A 15,569-nucleotide genomic window follows, 5' to 3' on the forward strand; every position below is an offset into this window, starting at 1 on the left:
CTGAAAATTCTTACAGGATGAATTACTAGCAGCTGTGGTAGCAAATATCCCTGTATACTTACATTCTTACAACACTTCTATGAGCAAAAGTTTGTCCTAGGAAGAGACTTTTGGTCCATTCATGCAAATGTTCTTGCATTGCACACAGAATGCAAATGTGGCACAAAGCTGCTCCACTAGTACAAGTTAGTTCAAACAATTCTGCAAGTGTCACTTTGCTCTTGCAGATTTTAACAATACTTGGCCCAGTGCATGGGCAGACTCCTAACTATGTCTCCACAGTCAGATTAGTCATTGTACATTCTCCTGCCATTGGTCTAAAGTTAAAATGAATCTACTGTGTATGTCTTTTGAAACATAAATTCCCAGAAATGGCAAATGTTTGTGCTTAATGCAGGTGATATGACAGCAATCAGGTGATCAAGTATTAATGAACCCAGCACATCACCAGACAAGACTAGTACAAATCTCCAAATACATTCAGTACAAGCAACTTGGCAGATATTTTGAAGGCTACAGCTAATTGTAACAGTATTTATGTGATCAGACTCAAATGAATAAACAGAACTAAGATAATCAAACACTTAAATAGAAAAGATTGGTCACTACTGTCTAGTAAATATTTCCTCTTTCTGTGTGTCTGTGTGGTCTTTTGTAGCTAGATGGGAGTTCATCCTACCTGCACAAGCAGTGTGTCAGTTCAGTGCTGAAACTGAGCCAGTATTCACTGTTGAAAAGACTCCACAGCTGCTTCTCAGCTTGAACAGCCAGAGCCTATAATGCACTCAACAGTAGCAGACTGTAAATACATATGCCATATAATCAGAAATCTGATTAAAACTAGCATGCTCAGCTCTCTGTGGGGAGAAGGGATGAAGAAAAAAGGAGTTTACACCTGTGATTCTATGCTAAAATTTTACTGTGGACTGATCCAACTTCAACATTCTAGTCCTGCTCCTTTCAATTCCTCAGCCATATCAACCCAGAAGTTCCTCACCTCCAGTGCACCAAATCTACCATTTGTGTGGTCAGATGCTAAGCTGGATCCATGAAATGGTCCTATTTTACTGAAAGAACAAAATTGTGCCCCTGCACAGTGGATGTTTTTTTGTGCAGATCCAGGACCATGTCCTGTCTCAAGTTCTATAACTCCTAGTTACTGCAATGGGTTTCTGAAATGTTTTGTCATTTAATACCTTCCTCTTCAGCTCTTCTACCCTTCAGAATAGGAAGGAAATAGTAGGACTGCCATATTTTTTTAATAAGGCTGCTCAGAGACACAGAACCTCTAAAAAAATCCACATTTTTTTAAAAATATTCTTTTTATTTGCCTTCTGCTGTTTGAAACTTTATGGTTAACTTAGGTCTATCTTTCAAGAAATTCTATACATTTGTGTTCTACAAATAACACAGTTTATTTTTCTTTAAAGGCTAAGATATTCACATAACTAATTAACTCTAGGATGTGAGTGCTTTCTAATCTACCAAAACTGATTTGTGATAAGAATCAAACTGGCAGCAGAAATAAAAAAAATACATCACAGGTGTGTTTGCTAAATCATGACCAGCAGACAAATATGCTCTCAAGTTGTGCTTCATTCTGCACCCACATGGCAGTTTTTGCAGTGTAACAAAAGGAAGGACTATGGTGGCACTTCTCACATACCCCAGTGCTAAATCAATCTTCCTGGCTTAAGATACTGGCAAATGTGATTTGAGCAAGCCAAGCTGATTTTGCATTGAAACTGATTAGAACAAAGAGTTTAGTTTATCTCAGCTTGGTTTCTCCTTTTCTGCAAAAGTTTAGTAGTCCTGAGCCCTTTTACTCTGCAAGCTGCCTTTGGTCTTGTATATAAATATTCTTCCTGCTTGGCTGCTCTAAACTCCTGAACTGTGCAGTTAACAACAGGATTTGTCTTCTTCCTACTCTTTGCCTCTCACTCCTCCTCATTAGTCTGGTACTCCAAGCACAAAGTCATGCCTGGTACATTTTCCTATCTATTTATGCACTCATTTTTGTTGACTTTTATTTTACAACAAAGTGATAAGAACTGTTAGGGGTTAGGAGCAGAACATAACATGCTAGTTGCAATCCCCAGGTTCAAAAAGCTGCGTGATAAGCAATAAAAAAATTAACTTTGAAATTAAAAATAATTTAGTTTTAAATTCAACACCCTCAGAAAGTAAAATAATTTGCTGATTTGTTTCTTTTTAATAAACCCATAATTTAAAAGGAAAAGTAGTGTATTCCCTGAAGATGATATAGAATATCATCTTAGAAATAGAAATCATAGAATCATTTGATTGGAGAAGACCTTTAAGATAATCAAGATCAAATAAACAGGTTTATTAAAATAAACTATTGTATTCAATGAGAATTATTCTGTAAGATATTGGACACAAAGCTTAAAAAATGAAGTTTTAATATAATTTTTTCAGATTGATGTTCAGATTTTCTGTGTTCTCTAAATTGAATGTCCTTGTACACATGGCAGTTAGGGCTAGAATTCACAATACTATGTAACTTGCACTGAGACAACTAGCAATAAAAAATGGCTGAATATCACTAAAATTTGGGCTAAAAATGGTAATACATGGGAAGCTGCTTTATGGAGAGCTCAGCCATAAAGGAAAAGATGGTCATAACCTCATTAACTTTCTCAGTAAGTCAATCTGTCTGTAAGAGTCAGACAGATCCTTTACTTACATGTGACTGTATATGCAAAAAGCAATAACTTGGTTTGTAGCACACCTTGGGATCCAAACAGTTAACAAGTTTAAATATTAAAATACTTGAGTTCCAATTGGAGAAAGCACTAGCAGCAAGTCAGGAATTTCTTCGAATCATCTGAGCTTACACGCAAAAATGCTACTAGTCATATTTTTTTAAATGCAGGGCAAGTCTCATAAACAAAGAACTACTTCCTTTCCCTTTGAAGATATGGTATAGGCAGTGCCAGGAGTACTAGAGACAGATAAAAAGCACCACAGGTGGATAAAAAAAATGCTGAGCCAGTCTAAACTTGCAATGCCAATTCAAATTTGTTCAGAGTATTTTTGATTAATTTTGTGGTAGCAAGCCTAATTCCTTACCAAATCTGTCTACATACCAGTTTTATTGGTATTTCTGCAGACAGCACAAAGGATTTCTTTCCAGTCCCTTCCTGCTTCCCTCCTACTCTGTGATGCAGTGTTACTGCATCCAAACCATGAAGTATCCTTAAATGGAGGCTGGATTCTACTGATTTCTCAGTCATCCCCACTGAGCTTTCCTTACCTGCTGACTTCTGTTCTGCAGAGTTCCTCGCAACAAGCTCCTACTGACACTGTGCTGTGCACTCTTCCTCAGAAGCTCTCCAGCCTTGCCTCACCATATTCTGTAACAATCTGCTCCAAGAACAGCATGAGTGCAGAGACAGGATAATCCACCCTGCTGCAGTGTAGGACACCTTCCAGCAGAGCTTTGGTTCTCAAGTGTAACTTAGAGGAGCTCAGCTGAGGTTCAGAGCAAAGCTGATTGCTTCAGCCAAGCCGTTAATTTGCAGCAATATCTGAACACCTGGTCAGTAACACAGGTGTATCTTAGTGTGGGTTAAAATCCTAATGCATTGCAGCTGAAGCTGGGCTCCTACCTGTGGTATTCTTTGCCTTTGGTTGTGTTGGCTGTAATCCTGCAATTACCAGATAAACTCATCACAAATTTCATAGTGTATCATGTGCAGCTTGAAAGGAGAGCTTCAGTGCTTTAAAGCGTTGGAGTTTAACTTATTAAATGTTTCCTCTGCCTGAAGCTTTATGTATTCACATTAGAAGAGCAAAACACAAAGATGGCTTAGTTACAACTCTGCAGTGGTAACAGCAGCTCTTCCTTGATATATTTCCCTTCATTTAATACCCCACCTATTTCAAAGATATTCTTAGCGTTTACAGCATAGAACTAAATCTGCATGCAAAAATCACAGACTTGTGTTTTACATCAGCAGTTGTATTCCACAAAATGGAACTAAACCAGAACCAGCTCATCTCCTGTCCTGGAGGGCTTGCTCAATAGCAGGCTTTCCAAGCAAGCCTGCATTAGGCTTGCTGCAGGAAGAGAGTCTGATCTCTGCTGGAACAGGAGGGTAAGCGAGTTTCAAGACTGACAGCGCTGTACAGTAAAACCTGCAGTTTATTAGCACATGTACCTATGTTAATTTTAAAAGTCACACTGATAAATCTAGACATTTGATGAAGGAAGTGCACCAATCTGTAACACAGTAGTCATTGTACTAAAGTGTATAGTTGAGACAACTTTGTTAGTCTCTCAAGTACTTTAAGCTACAATATGAAGAAAGATCCATATGATATTTAACATTATATGGAAATGTTCTGATCTCAGTTCTAATGACATGGCTGGGCATGGATGTACAGGACTTGCACACAGAAAACAGTGGAACACCTGTCAAGGGCACTGCACTTATTGATGGTCCCCAAACTTAATGAGCAAAGTAATATGATTAGTTTCCTAGACCATTTTTGCTAATGCTGATATTTTAAAATTTTATTGCAGTTTTTTTGAAGTTGTTCTTTCTCTTGGTGTAACTAAACAACTCTATTTTATTCTGCTCCTCAAGTTATCTTGTCCTTTAACTTTTCACTTTTCCTCTTACAGTTTCATGGACTCAATTTCTAGAGAATCCTTCTAATAGTATTTTCAAAAAGTAGGAAATAAACTCAGTATTAATAAGAAAGGCACAGACAGATAAACATGAGGTGCATTAAAGAGGAAGAAAAGCAGTGGCTAAAACCAGTCAGATGAAAAGACATCAAGAAAATTTCAAGTTGAAGTAAGTAGGGAGAGTAAAGAGAACAGGAATCTAACACAGACCAAAATAAATAGCTGAAAGCCTGCAGTAAAACGTGATTAGAGAAAAAGCTGACTCGTGAGAATGACTAAAATTTTCCTTGTTTGTTTTTTTTTCCTTACTGTTACATGAGCAATAGTGCAGTTTCACTTGTGGAAGAGTCTGTAAACATGTTAATAGCTCCAGAAGTAGATCAAGAGTTGCCTAGATAATAGGTTTCTATTTTCTAAGTACCTAATTTTTCTCTCCATTAATAAAAAAAAATTCCACAGTTGAATTGTATCAGTTGGTATGTTGTCTTCTGACTGAATTCCTTTAAGTAATGCCATCCTCAAGGCATTTTTTCTTAATAGCTTTATTTTGGCAAGTCTTAAGGGAAAATTAACAGCAGAGGTATGCAATTTGAAAAAATGTTAATATTCAGAGAAGTTGTGATGTAGGGTAAGAAAAAGCCACTAATATTGGGGAATTGTGATGAAAAAAAACCCAAATGATCTTACAGTAAGTAATAATTTCCTTAACTTGGATATCAAGACAGATATATTTAATAATAGTATTTTTCTTCTTAAATGGTATCTGCCTGCATACAAAGTATTTTTTGTTTTTGTAAAAACCAAACTAAACAACAAAATCCCCACACCCCAATAAACCCAACCAAAACAATCCACAGTGCTTTTCAGTCTACTACAGCTTTTATGTCAGTGTTGTGACAAGGTATCAGCTGGCCCTAATTTCAACTGTTTGAGACAAGGACAGTACAACAAGAGACAAACCAAACTGAAAAAAGTGTATGGAGGAATTGAAATAAAGTTACTCAAAATAGAGGTATTTTTTCTTGCTCTAAGATATAATGTTCATGATGAAGAGCTTCAGAAGCAGAAGCATACAATGTCCTGTAAATCTTAGTTACTCTTCAAAACCATCATTAGGCTCTATGGCTGAGAAAACAGTTGTGCAGCAGGGAACTGCTACAGCAAGCTTGATGATGGGGGATTAGAGTTGAAAGTGAGAGCACTAGACATTCTTTTCGAGCAAAATAATTCAAATCTCAAGTGAGACAGTAGGATAAATGAGCCAGAGGGCCTCCATTCATTCTCCAGCAAACGACACATCACAAAAGATCCATACATTATGCCAGGAAAATACTCAGCAAGAATGAGAAGCCTTGGAAACAGAAATTCTTGACTTAGAGTCTGGTTGAAGGTCACCGCTCTAACACTGCACAGTTCACATATTTGCATTTGATATATTGATATGTAAAGGAATTTCTGAGTTGTTTATGTTCTTTTAGTTCTGTAAATGATCCAAAGATTAAGAAAAATATTAATCTTTTAAACTTCATACGTTGGTGGAAGGGGACTAAAAGAAATGCTTCACATTATTGAAGGAGCTACTACTAAAAATATACAGACAAACTGTTTTGTAATTTCTGTGTAAACGAAAACAGAGTCAGATTTAAAGTTTTCGGTTTTCCCACCAGAGCTTCACTATAAATAAATAAGCCTACATCCAATTTGTTTGTTAAGATCCTGTTTAATGGTTTCAGAAAATTCCTGTTAGCTAATTAAACATGATCAACTGATATTTACTGATTTGCTAGCCCCCTGCTTGACTTCAAAATAAACCTATGCTACATTGATTTTTTTATTATTCCATAATGCTTAAATCAAATGAGATTAGACACAGTTAAGAAAGCAGCACTAATCTGAAGACACTGCTCCATCAAATAGAGTGAGAGGCCTTTCATTAAAAATATACAGAAAGGACTCCAACAGTGACTAGATTATTTTCCTTTTTTTCAGAAACCCTTTTATATGACAAAAAAGAGTACTTAGCCTGGCATCTAATTATTATTCAAATCATGTAATCCATTGCAAAGGATTCTGCAATCCTTGCACAGTTTGTAAGTGCCATTTACTGCAGGAACCAATAATGCACTGAGATGTAGAACTTCAGTGCAACAAATCAGATGTGTGAGTGTCCAAACACTGGCACTGCTGATTGCAATCAGCTGCTGGGACACATAGAAAAAGTTATAGGCATGAAATCAATGGCTGTTTTCAAGAAGTTTAGATGAGCAGTTTGCTGTTTGAACTCAGTTTATTACTGCATGTGGCCAAAGAGGAGGACACAAATAAGTATTTGTTGTTTTACGAACACGTGACTGAATGCACATGCACACAGCAGACACTGATGTGATCCACCATTACAATGATTGTGAACTGCTGAGTGATTTTCCTGGACTCCAATTGGACAAACACTGTCTGAGAGTATTCTTTAGCAGATACATGTATCTTTCTCTAGCTGGTTGATGAACTACACCCAACTCTAGAAATACAATGTGGTGATTCTGCAGTAGGGACTCTAAGGTATGGCACGCTTCATCTTTTGAAAGCAAAACCCACCTAAAAATATGTAATTCAGAGTATCTTATAATTTCACCATCCAAGCAACAAAGGCACAACATCTCATTTCTTGAAATCAAATTTCTAACCTCATGAAGCACACCTGCCTCTATCAATAGTACTTGCACTTTGGTTCTTCTTGCGTTGCAGCACAATGGCTGCAAGACAAAGGAAATGAGCTTGAAGTATAGGACACACGGTGATCCTTAAAGCTTCAGCTCAGACAAAAAAAATCACCTAAATAAGGGAATGGTTAAATTAATTGCACCATGAGGGTCTTGCTCATAAATGATTAATGCATTTCAAAGTTCTTACTATCTTGCTCCTTTGCTGACAGCATGGCACGTAGAAATAGAAACCTGTCTCTGACCCCTGCACATAGAACTAAAGCCTGCACAAGCAAGAGAAGAACATGACATAAATTACATAAATTGCTGTTGTAGCTAAGTGTATTTGCATACTGAAAAATCTTTCTTTGATGGTGCCAGCTGCTGGTGAGAAGAATGTGTTTGGTGTCATTGTAAGAACACCTAGAAAGAGGGGTATTCTGATATTACAGTATCACAGAGGTGAATATGCAAACAAGAAAAGGCTGGGAGAGATCAAAACAACCATGTTTAGAAAAAGTATATTATGTATATAACACTATTTTACCAGCATTTTGGCACCTCTTGTGTTGACTGGTGCTCAAGAGTTAAAATTCTGAGAAAAAATTCACTCTAACTTTACTAACTGTGAAGACAGTCCTCAAGTACATAAACAAAGAATCTTACTATTCTAAAGCACAAAATTGTAAAGCACAAAATCTTTTAAAACCAAGAAATATGCCAAGGAACTAGAACCCAATCCATGTAATTCAGTAGCAAGAAACTTCTGTCTGAATATCTACAAAACCCTTGTGGTTTTAATAGTTTGGTGAGAGAGTTACTTAAATATCTCTTTAAATCATATATCCTTAAATGTTCTTTGTTTTCAGTTATGTATTATCCTAAAATTAATTATTATCCTAAAATTAATTTTTTACTTAGGTAATATTGAAATGAAACTCTCCTTTTATTAGATATCATCCCTCACAAAGAAGTTGGTGCTTGTGCCATGACTGCAACATTTTTCCAAGAGCTGAAACAAGTACAGTCATGTGTTCTGAGCTCTGAGCAGTGCTGCTGTGAAGGAGGAGAGCAGACATTACCCTGCTGGGTATTACAGCTGCTGTTTTCCCCAGCCTTTTCTGCCATCCTCCAGCAGTATTGGATCACAGACATTTACATGCAAACTTCTCTATGTAGCACGTTTCAAATTTTTTCAGTCTCTGTGATTGCATCTTTTTATTTGATAGTTAAGCTGACATAAACCTATCAATTACAAAGTAAAAATGTTTCTAATATATCCCTGTATTTTCCCTCAGGATTCTCCCTTATTTTTTCAAAGTCAGCTGAAAAGATATGTGAAAATCAGATTAATTTTATCTTCCAAATAATTTAGATTGATAAATTCACCAGAAAAAAAAAGCCAATTCATAACTCTGAAAAAATAAAATTGCCCTGAAGATAATACAACATGAGAAGAAAGTTTCCTTGTATTACTTAACTTGAAAATAGTTGACACATACAATTTTTGAAAAAAATATAAACAATCTAAAATATTATAAATGTTTTTCTCTCAAAGTATTACAACATTACAAAAAATATTTTCATCTAATTCTCTTTCGATTTGACAATACCCCTCACTGTTATATATTCACAGTTACTTTAATTCAGAATTTAAAAAAACACTACTAGCATACTGAGCAATAGCTGTCACAATTAAGATCCAAAATGAAAATCTTTCCAGGTTTTAAACCCACAAAAAGTTGATTTGGAAACATCTGCTAACACACTTAATCATTTGTTACTAACACCAAGCACTGTTTCTAACAGTAAGACTGTACAGGTTAACAAACAGACATACAACAGTTCTTACCATAGCAGCAGGCTATCATGGTCTACTGTGAGCTCTTAAAATGCAAAAGCTTCTTGACAAAAGACACACCTTGAGAAGTTCTGTGCCCAATCAGCAGTCAGACCTGCCCAGGAGACAGCAGCTGATGAATCACTGGGACGATAACTGAGCAGAGAGGTTGGATTTTTTTCCCCCTAAATCAAGAAGTTGAATACTGCGTTGAGTAAACTTTTTCACACTTTAATTTTAATTATTATTTTTACTTTTCTACTAGGTGAAAAATGTGCCATCTATTTGCCAATGAGCCATTATGAAATACAGAAGTTCCTACTTTCAGCTGAGTTTTGCAGGCTACTTATTAAAAAAAATATTTATTAAAAATTATTGTAAAAAAGGTTATTTATAAAACGGAAGAAAGAAGAAAACCCAAATATCACCACCTCCCCTGCTCCCAACAAAATTAATTAATTCATGTCAATGTAGAACTATGCACAAGCTCTAAAACATCCTCCATCAGTCCAGAGTTCAACAAACTAATAGGGAGAGGTAAACTTATCTATTCCAAGCATCACACTATATTTTATAATATATTATTATTAGTGGTATTAGTATTGATGATGATGATGATATGGAAGTTACTAAAAGTTCCCGTTAGGATCACTGCCCACCCACCCAGGCTGTATATCCGCCCTAGAAACACTGGTGCTCTCAAAACCTAGACGTGTGACTGCATCACTGTGCGGCTCTTTCCCCAGGGGTCGTTTGCTCCCAGAGCACTGATGCTGGGCAGAAGCTGCCTGGGTGAGGGATCAGTGACGGCCACAGGAGGCGCAGGCCGGGGCTGTGCTGATGCAGAGCTGGCGCTCAGGCTCTGCTGGGACATCTCCCGTGGCCGCAGGACACAGCCAGCTGGAGGAGAGGGCCCACAGGTGGCTCTCGCTCCACACCGCTCATTGCACTGGCCGTGTGCCCTTGTCTTCATCTAAAAGTGCAACAAACAGCCCCTAAGTGAATTGACTTTCTGTTTGACAGTAGACATGAGAAATAGAATTGTTTTAAGAAAATCCTGTGAGAGCTCAAAAAACCAAAGTGTCAGATGCCCTTTCCCTGGACATGATCTACCCAGTGCGCTGAGCTCTGATTTGGGACCTGTTCAATACTACACAACTCAGCATCTGGAAGGAAATAAAACTACCTATGCTATCCTTTTCCTTTACAGTGTTAGCCACAACAAATGTCATTTTAAGCAATATTTTATAGTCTGTCTTCCTTACTGAGACCTTAACAAACCCCTATCTCAGTATGCAAATCAACAGGTCACTAATTTGCTTTTACATGAAACACAAGGAAGAGAGGTATCACATAAGAAGTGTTAAAATTCATGAGCTGAAAACCAATGATTCTGCCATTTACAACTATATTAAAGTTAAAGTATATAAGTATATATATATATACATATATAAGTTAAAGTATATAAGTATATATAAAGTATATATTAAAGTAAGTATATTAAACTGTACATGGCTTGCACTTGCGAATTCCCACATCAGATGTATGTCACACAAGCTTTGCCAACACAGAGACAGCAAAACAATCTGAATTTCTGATTTTATGAAGAAGGAAATTAATGCACCTGAGGAACTGTTTTCATCATGTTCTATCATGTTTTAACTGCACACTCACTCTAAACCCATTCTGCACTGCAGAAATGAAGACCCTGAAAAAACAACCTCTACCCAAAGCCAACCCCTTAACTAAATTTTATTAGCAACCATTTTGGTTGCTAATGTGAGACCTCATTCTCCATAATCCAGGTCTTTATGTTTCCCCTTTGCCCCTTCTTTTATTCACTTACACTCTCAGATTTTCTAAGGATTCTAAAGTAACTTCTCTACCAGATTCCATGATTCCATTTTAACCCAGTGTTAAAGTTACTTGTCCAGCCTGCCTAGAGATACAATTTCTCACATTTTCACCAAGTGCTATTTCAATCTTTCTCATTCTTATTGGTAACATAAAACATACAACTATGTCTAGTAGATAACTGCTTTGCTGTCAAACAAAAAAAAAAGCACAGTCAAAAAGCACCAGGCCTCTATTTGACAAATACCAATTACATAGCAATTAATACCAAATACAAAAAGGGCCTATTTCCCTTCCAAACTACCTGTGAATAAGATTAGTCCTTAAAGGTAAATTAAGAAGCCATATTCCCCTTTTTAGGCACTGTGTCATCACAGCACTAACAAAAGCATTTGATAATTTTGTAGCAAGTTTATAGAAAAAAAGGCCACTTGTATTGAAATCTGATTGAAATGTCCCTGACCCTCCAGCTGGGTGTAAATGTCTCCCCTAATCTCTGTAATTTTGGATGGAAGCTGTGATGGTATTTCTTTTGGCTCTTTCATACTATTTTCCTAGATTCCAAACCCTAGTGATTGCGAACTCAGGTACTACAGTAATATATTGTAATAACAACAACAAACAACAACAACAATACATTATCTCAGTGGAGGGTGTGGTAAAAAATCAGGGGTCTTGTTAGCAGTGATTCCTATGGTTTCCAGACATCACTGACTGTGGAAGCTGCCTGTTTCACTTCACTGCAGGAATGACTGGTACCTATTACTAATTTGAATAAACCAGGATACACCTCTATAAAAGTATATCACAATTCTGAACACAGGAAATTAATTTTGTGTGTTAAGTCAATGCTTAATGCCTGCCAGCAGTTTGGAAATGAAAGTAAACCCCTAGAAGAACAAAGGATATTCTTTTACTTCAATGCTAGAATTGAAGAAAATTCACTGCTGATTTAGAGTGGCAGAGCTAATGCTGCACATTCATCACAAAGGAGCCTTTTGTCTGCTCTGTCTGCACAGAAGACTCTTTGATGTGCAGCTTTTTGTTTCTTCATACTGTAACTTCTGCTGGGTGATAAGTTGCATTAACTTCAATGACTGGTTTTATGATACAAAAATTGTAAGGAGAATATGGAGCAAAGACTATGCAAGGATTAGCTATAAAAATCACTTGCTAGTTCAGTGTGCTTCCACTATGGCTGTTAAAAGAGGGAAAAAGTTCTGCTGATAGATTACAAAAGTGCAGAGTCTGAGCTTGGTGCTCTGCTTTGGCCTTAGTGCAGGATTGCAACATGGCATTCACTTACACAATATCTAAATGACTTCCAAAACAAATTTACTGTGCTTACAGACACAAAGCATATTTTTTTTTTACATTTGTGAGTCTTGAAGCACTGATCAAACTAATATTAGAGCATACCAGTATAAGATGCAGCTGCCTATTCACACAGTCATTTCAACAAAGATTCTCAAGAACAAATTTTAATGTACTTGTTGTAGAAACTAACTTTGCTTTTCACTTTCCTTTCATACAACTATTATCTTCAACACATGGTAAATTAAGTCTTCCAGCTGTAATACGAATTAGCCAGACTTTAACTTGGCCAGTATGATGGTAAATCTAGGTCAAATAATGAACATAATCTATTGCAACTAGCAATAAATTTGGCAGACCAACAGTTCTGAAAATAGTAGTGTAACTGCATTACATAATCACACTCATTATACAATTTTATGGATGGAAAATAAGAAAAAGAAGATTGGAGTAGAACTCCAGATAGTTAAGTCAGAGCTGAGCTGGCTCTGCTAGAGACTGGCAGACATATTTGATCAAATCATTTAACCACGAGTCAGTCTACCTACAACTGGAATTCTGAAATCAATCTTCCTTTATAAAACCATTTGATACCATCAAATTGAATTTTAAAAGGTTAGCAATTACTAACAAAGTAATAACTGAAGTATACATTTCAGGTAACTGCTATTCTATTTCCCATGACATCTTAGTTTTCCAACTGTGCACAAACTTCAAATTCCTTCTGCTTTTTCTGTTGAGCGCTCCTTTTTTTCCTGATTGTACAAAGCCTGCTGACCTCCTGTCACAGCTCCTTTTCCTCAGTTAGCTCCTTAGCTCCTGTGCATCCCTGATCTACACTCTAGTAGCAATTATATCAGAAAAAAGCCCTGCGATCTTCTCTTACTATAAAAATAATTTCAGATTTCTACCTGTGTACAAGAGAATGCTCATTTTCACAAGAAGTCACTCTGATCTTTCTGTAATTTGTGAAATTGGAAGAGATTTGTTTCCCTTTTGGTAGATAGCTTGCAGGGGTACAAAAGGCGTAAGACAGTAGTGATGTCCCTCTAGTGACATCATTTTGTTCAAAGGACACAGAGAATCCACAGGTAACTCCTTTGTAGCAGTGGTGGTTGATGATCTTCCTTGTCCATTGTGTGTGTGAACCAAGAGCTGCTGAGCATCTTCTCTGCACAACTGTGCCTGTGCAGGGTCTGCTGCTCAGTCACACTTCCTTCACACTTGGGGTAAAAGAATAGGAGTGAGAAAGGTCAAGAATGTGCTCAAACAGTTAAAAGGCTAGGGATACTGATTGAAGAGTTGTCAATTCCATAGAAATATTATGGAGCTAAAATCCTGGAGCTGGATATCGCCCTACAAGAAAATGTGAATTGCTTGCCTTGCCATGCTTCAGGGCCAAGACAAACCCAGGGTTAGAATTTGAGAATTCTGCCAAGATGAAGAAAACAGATCAAATTAACAACAGAAAACACTGAAAACATTGAAATTGTCTTGAAACAGTCTCCCATCTCTCTGTAAGTCAGATGTACTCCACTTTTGGCCAGAGGCACTAGCTAGGACTTCTCCAAACGTCCTGTTGCAGTTCTCTGAGAGATGCTGTATGACTGCTCAGGTTTGGCACTCCCATGGAGCACTCTTGAAGTAAACGGCTTTGCAGCACCTGATCTGTTAATAGAACTACACAGAATTAACATTATAGCCCCCTGTAGAGATGATTTGGCATAACTGATCATGTGTCCCCAGCTTCTCAAAGGCATTGCTCTTGGGAATTTCTCCTGTCTACCTAAACATATTCAAGAGGGCAGAACATGCATTAGGCCAACAACAGCCATAAATAAGAGAATTGGAAGAGGTTAACAGCTTCCTACTGGCAGCTTGATGAACAAATTCTCCAATACCCTGACAGTCACATGGCAATTACAGCCTTCCCTGAGGAAAAGGCAGAGATGCAGAAGCATCTACAATGCATTTATCTTATCTTCACGTTAAGAAAATAAATTTAAAAAAAATTAATCAAATTGTCAATTACCAAAAGAAACCCTCCCTGAAAGAATTCTTTCCAGTATCCTCAGACCTTGTACATCCCAGTATTTTTTCCTGCCAGTCTGAAGAGTGCTTTCGCTTGCTGCACTACACAGATGAATCATTAGAGCAGTAGGGTTGTAATAACCCTCCCTGAAATGTAGAGATGGTGTAAGGGTCCCATTTAGGTAATCTATACATTACAGCCTTCTCTGACCTCTTTCAAAAAGTATATTAATCACACTTGTTTTTAGAGAAAGGTGGTGGTACTCCCAACAAATATCTGTGGAAGCCCTACAAATTTGGAAATTGCCATTTTAATTCATTTTAAAGCTCACATCTTACCAAAAGTACTTGGATATACAGTACATAGCACTACAGTACATTAACAGAAGTTAATGTTGAAAACTATGTTGTAAAAAGTTTCTCACAGATCACTTTAATTTCATAAATAATGTCTAGATTTATTTTAATCAATAGAAGACTGCTATATGATGATAATAATTTTTGCGTCCATTGATTAATTTCCTGTCTTGTGTCAAAGTATTCCTACCTCAGTTTCTCCTCCCTTTGAAAATTAGCAAAAGAGCTCAGCAAAATTTCTCTGAGTGCGGGTAACTAAACCCAGCACAACTCTATTCCAAATAATTTCTGCTCCTTGATAAAGAACATGAAATTGAAGAGGAGCTGAAATGAAAGCCAGCTTGCAACAGAAGCAGACTTCAGACAGTCCCAGAAGAGGGAAAGTCCAAAGGACTGATGTGGGTACACACGGCAGCAAAGGATAATGAGATCGGTGGTTTTTGCCTCTGAGCACGTTCCGTAGGTTCATGACCCGGGAGCTGCCCTGTTTCTCATGCAGTAGCTCCATCTGCTGTCCAAACGCAAAGGGGGACTTTGCACCGGCACTACATTTACAGAATAAAAAAGCAAAATTACTTGAATATTTTGAAAAATTTCTGGAAAAATTCCAAACGTTTCCCCCGTCAGTCCTCCCGCATGAATGGAACCAGCCTTTATCTACCTTTATAAACCAACTATCCACAACGAACATACGAGAGTCTCAGAACCAGTCTTGTGACAAAAAATGGTTCTTCACCACCTGCAGCCACTCGGTGCCATGCTGTCCAAAGGTGCCACGATACCAGATCACACTGGTGAGGCACCAGCACTCACTGCA

The sequence above is a fragment of the Camarhynchus parvulus genome, chromosome 8 (genome assembly GCF_901933205.1).
Source record: "Camarhynchus parvulus chromosome 8, STF_HiC, whole genome shotgun sequence".
NCBI classification, from domain to species: domain Eukaryota; kingdom Metazoa; phylum Chordata; class Aves; order Passeriformes; family Thraupidae; genus Camarhynchus; species Camarhynchus parvulus.